This window comes from Triturus cristatus, chromosome 3_2 (assembly GCF_964204655.1).
Source record: "Triturus cristatus chromosome 3_2, aTriCri1.1, whole genome shotgun sequence".
NCBI lineage: Eukaryota > Metazoa > Chordata > Amphibia > Caudata > Salamandridae > Triturus > Triturus cristatus.
The window spans coordinates 558,424,843-558,430,931 of NC_140584.1; positions in this window are offsets into that span (position 1 = coordinate 558,424,843).

The following is a 6,089-nucleotide window of genomic DNA, read 5'->3' on the forward strand; positions in this document are numbered from 1 at the left end:
TTAGGTCCAATGTACTAGGCACCAGGGGGTACTACTTACTAGGGATATACAAGGAGTCTCAAAGGGTGCCAATTGTGGAACAATCATACAGTTTAGGGAAAGAACACAGGTGCTGAGGACCTGGTTAGCAGCAACCCAGCACACTCTCAGTCAAATTGCACCAGATACCAGACATAAAATATGGAGTAACCATGTCAAACGGGGCACTTTCCTACAACATTCTAAACATGAACTCTATTCACCAACTCAAACACTTCAGTCATTGTTCTACGGAGCCCATCAAGAACCAAAATGGTCCCATAATCTCTAATGCAACAGACACTACAGAGTACAAGTAGGAAATATGACTTATTAGCACTTTCATCTTGGTTGGTCTCATTACCCACTAAGGACACATAGATGGCAACAACCTAGACAGGATAGGTAGGTAGAAGGCCACAGCTCAGAAAAGAGTAAAGAAATTAGTGAAAATGTAAGAAGTCTGAGAAAGGAAATATAAAAAGGGACTGATCACAGCACTGCACAATTAGCCACAGGGCGTGACAAATTTGGTGGCTGTTACATTGGGGCATGTGGTTAGTGATACACCAAATATGAGTGGAGAAGGAGAAGTGTGGGGGGAACACCAAGTGGCTCAATGGTCAATAGTTGGCTGTAGTAAGCGTGCCATAGTAGGTGAAACATGAATATACTGTTGATCACTAGACTGTATTTTTTGTTCTGGAGCAGGAGTGCAACTACTCATGTTTCCAGTCTCATTTGCCTTTGTGACACAAGCATGGGTTCTTTCAGGACATGCAATGGCTGGCTTTTGTTGGCATTGGCCAGATACAGTTGGGGTGTTGAATTTGATTCCCCAGATTAGAAAAAGGACAGTCATAGCCAGTGTGAAGTGGCGGGGCAGGACAAGATGAAGGCAGGAGTTGATGGCAATGGACTGTGTACCAGCCTGTCAGAGATTATTTTGGGGCCCAGGTCAAAAGCCATCATGTGGGGCCATGGCCTGGCAAATCTTAAATTATGCTGGAGATATTTGCAAAATTCCAGAATTTTACATCATGCGAAATTTATTAAATTTTTTTTAAATTACACATTATGCAATTCTTGTGCCCAAGTACACATCTCACATTAAAAGGTTTTGAAAGATAGCAGTGGGAGACTGATTCGCACAGAAAAAGTCTCACTGAGACATGTTCTACTTAGTATTATGAGAAAAATATGTATGAAAGAATAATTTCATGAAATGTAATGGATTTTCGCAACATTTTATAAGATCAAAATCAGATGATTTTGCTCAGCCTTAGCGGGGTCCCACTTCTTCTGTATTTGCCAAATGGCACGAGCAAGCGATTTGTACGTATAAAAAAAATTGCCAGGGAAAAAAACATGGCTGCTCACCAATAAAAAATAAAAACAAATGGCAGGCTTGCTTTATAAGCCTATAAACAGATTTGCAGCGACCTGCATTACACCCCTGATGGCCAGGTCTGGCAGTGGCCACTACAAGGTTTGCCTTGTTTGACTTTCAACAAGGGTTGGGAGTTGGAACTCAGTCGTGAAGTATTCTGTGTCGGTGGTGATCTGCCATTGCCACGCATAGGAGGGCCCACTGAGTGCTTGCCTATCTGGCTTCAAGCCCCACCTGTCTGCCTCTTTGAGCACAGTCCCAATGGCAGGACACGATGCCGATAGAACAGGTCACAGAGGGCCAGGTGCAGAACTCAGACAACAAAACTGTGCAGGCAGGGATTATGTTGGCTGGGCTACCACTGCCTCACTGCTGATCATAGCCTGTACTGAGAACAAGGCCAGTCCGAGGTAGGTAAAAGATGAGCTGGGCGTAGGTTACTTAAGAGACCAAGACCATTCAGACAATTCTCCTGCCCACCCGCTTGCTTGCATCAGAAGAGGGTCATGAGCGTGCCAAGGACACCAAAGGACTAAGCTGGCAGGTGAGTCTTCACAACACCTTCAACCTGCCTTTCTGTTCACTTATGTAACAATCTGGAACACAGCACATGGGATCATTGCCCACTGGTGGCACTGAGTGTAGCATGAAAAAGTTTAAAGAACCCTATTTTGGCCCCGTGGTTACCTTCACCTGAGAGAACATTATGCTGCCCTTTTCACTGCAGGTCCCTATGATGTGTTCCATTGGCCAGGGCTAGGAATTATGTACCGTGGACAGTGATATTCCTAATCCTATGATTTACTACTTCTCAGTTTTGTGGTTTGGAGGTCTGGCAACTGCGTCCATGCAAATATGCTCCACCTTCGAACCTTTGTAAGGTGGATGCATGCCCCTGCAGGAGGCGGTGAACGTGGAATGCAGAACACAACAGAGTGACCAACCATAATCCAGATGCAGGCCACTGTATGTGGTGCCAAAAGTGAAGTGCTGATCCATTAAGTAACATCAAATTGGCATCATGAACCTATGTAGTATAGTATGGAGATGCAACTGGTACCAGGAACTATGGACCATATGTATCATACCTTTTTCTGGCTGCAAATGGCCTCATTCACAGAACCAGGCAATATGCGACCAGCAAAATGCATTTTGGTATGTATGAAATCCAATTTGCGATTCGGTAACCGAATCTCAATTTGGAATTGCAAATACATACCAATTCGGTATTAGGAAGGGGCGTGTTTAGAGCGTCCCCTCCTAATACCGAATCACAGAGGTATGTACAAATGTTTTGCAAACAAAATGCAGTCACGAACATTAGCATTTTATCACCTACTTCAAATAGGTTGTAATCCATTCGCAGATAGGAAGCTATACCCAAGGGATCCCTTCTCCATTGGGAATGGCAGTGAAAAAGTTTTTTCAGAGACTTCATGGACTACTGCCTGCTCTTAAAAAATGAAAAAAACATTTTCATTTTTCTTTTTTAAATGCAACCTGTTTTCCTATAAGGCAAACAGGCTGCATTTTAAAAAAATGATTGTTTTATTTAAAAGCAATCACAGACATGGTGGTCTGCTGACCCCGGCAGGCCACTTTCCTTGTGATTTTATCGATTCCTAATTGGTCGCAAGGTGCAACCTATCTCATTAACATTCATTAATATTCATTACGACCCACTGGAAACCGCTAAATGAAACTCATTGAGTTTCATACATTAGGAATAGTGATTACTTAATTGCGATTCACAGAGAATTGCAATTAGGTCATCGCTATTCTCAATATTGACACATCTTGGCCTAAGTCCCTTAAGGAGATTGTCCGGCTGAGTACACAGACCACCCTGTAACCAGAAACTCTTTCCAACATGCTTTGCTTTACAGCAGAATCATTGTAAACTATCCTGCTCTAAGCTAAAGGAAACACTCAGACAAACTACAAGATTTCTTATCTCCATTTGCCTTGCACAGGAGAGTGGACACCCATGGGGGCGGATTGGAGTCACGGGCTCCATGAGGCCATTACTTATCCAAATGTGGGGCATTGCCAGAATCCAGAGCCAGATCAATGACTGTGCAACTTTCAAGGTCTGCTTCCCAGGAAGTGTCCTCTCTGAGATCTTTACAGACTTTCTACACTAGAAGGATATGTAAGCTGCATGTGATCATCTTGCTAAAAGTTGTTGTGTTCAAGATTGCAGGGATCTGTTAGCATGAGCTGAAAGCCATTTTGTACTTGCCAGCCATTTTAGTTAGCTATGTGCTAGCCATTTGCTTTCTCCCTCTTCCAGAACCTCGCACATGCTCAGAAGGGCCTAGCTAATAGAATGCACCTGCTCCTAATATAGAACTGTCAGGCTGTTCTAACTGATATCAGCAACTCATTACTCCTACTTGTTGACTGTGCATTTTCTGTATGACCACCTATGTGTGTAACTCTTCTCATGTGTACTTGTACCGCCTTCTTTTGAGCCCCTGTGTGGGTATATAAGGCCCCTGCTCTTTGTACTCCTTAGAATGCCTACTACAGTGACTTGAGGGTACTGTGTGACGCAATCTCCCTCATGTGAGGTTTAATAAATGCATTGTTTTTATATTACAGCTTCTGTGCCAATCTCTTCTTTGTTGGTTTAAAAGGACCAGGTGTATCAGTGAAAACCCTGAGAAGGTTTTGATTTCTTCAGTTGAACTCTCGATGGATAAACTGATCTCTGGACTGAATGTAGATTTCAGCCTAGAAGCTGAGGGGCTTATTTACAAGCCCATTGTGCCTCAGTGTGCCTGGTCACATTTACAAGGCTACGTAAAACTACCTTGCGTGGCTTTCATGGCCTTGTAAACATCTGCCCCTTTCACGCATTACTCTGTGTGAAAGGGGCATACCATGGGTGTTGCTGTTGGCGTTCCCACACAACATCCATGAAACCTGATACATAACCAGATTTACAAGCTTTCGTTATCCTGAGAGTCCGGCAGATTCCTACACCGCCCCAGGGAGGTGTAAAGGAGGCACAACGAGGAGAAATACTTTTATTTTTCCTTGTTTTTCTTTTTTCTATGCGTACTGCATTCTACTGCACACATAGAAAGAGGAAAACACCTCCTGTGATTGCTTTCCTGCATATCCCCCCTACAATGCAGACCCCCTTGTGCCAATGTGTAAGGGTGCCTGCGTTAGCACACGGCAGCCCATTGTGGGCCAGCACAGGAGAAAAGGACAGGAATCTTGTAGATGTGGCACATTCCTGCCCTTTTCTTTTGACGCACAGCAGCGCAGCAGGTCTTCCTGCTGCGCTGCTGTGCATCACAATGTTGTAAATGAGGCCCAAAATGTAACTGTAAGTTGTCTGTACCAAGTTCTTCAAGGTCCTTATCACTGGTGCTGCACCAATGATAAAGAAGCTGGAATTGCCTTAAGTACTATCATGGTAAGAAACATTTTGTCTGCCATTTGAAGTCCCAGAGAGGCTACCATTCACACAGCTCACTATCTCCTTGCATACTGGACACTATGACCATCAAATTGTACACACTCAGGAGTAAGTGAAGGACCAAAACATTTTACTTCGAGGTTCATTACACAGCTTTCCCAGTGATATAGGCAAAATCACTGTGACTCTTAGGCCCCGATTATGATGCCGGTCGGACGTGCATCTGACCAACATTGTCTAGGAATGGAAACCGACCCACTAGTAGTTGGCAATTCCAGCTGACAAATTAGAATGCAACTACCCATATGGTGGTCGGAAACTTCAATTTTTCCATTGCGGCTTGTGCTGAGGCCACAAAAGGGATGTAGGACAAGTCACATTGGAAAAATGGATGTTTGCAAACATCCATGCCCCGTGTGCCAGGCATCATGTGGTTCCTGGCACTCGAGCTATGGATGTTTTGAGGGACACCACAGGCACCCCCCAGGCCTTATAGCCGAGGCCGTGGGGGATGCTAGTGGCCCCCAAAGTCCCTTTCTGACAGCCTTTCAATGGCAGTCAGACCACCATTGAAAGGCTAAATGAAAGAGACATTGTAATCCATACGGTGGTGCCTGAGCAGGCATGCCACAATGGGAACATAATAAGGCCCTTACTGTCATTTCGCATCAAATGTCTTCTTCCCCATAACGTTGAAAGGGATCAGAAGCTACACACCACTGTGGGTGTAGTTATGTTATGTTCGCACCAGGAGCCCATCAAAGTCTTGTGCTATGTTTGAGAGAAATCCCAAACTATCTACATCACAATCCATTTATATTTTTATTAATTTATTAAGTTTGGTATATAGCGCTGCAGCACTAAATTGTAATAGAGCACTTCACATAAAACAATAAAACAACATTCAATGGGTTTGAAGATCTTAAACTCAAATGGATTAAAAGCACAGGGCCAGCTAGGAAAGTCTAAACATGGGTAGGGTGACAGAGGGAGCTGCCCACACGGAGCATGGGCTTCCATTCATACATTCATTGTTTGCAGTGTATTTTTTCCCGTTTATCATCACCTTCCTGTATATTTCTTCACAATAAATCTCATGTATTTAGCTTGTGACATCTAGTTTAATCTGAGATTTAAGCTCCTACATACATTGAAAAAGTGAAACAAAAAGTCCCAAAATGCAAAGAGGTGCGTGGCTAAAACTGCCTGTCACACTCAACAAGGACTACTGGTGTAGCTAGAACTTTA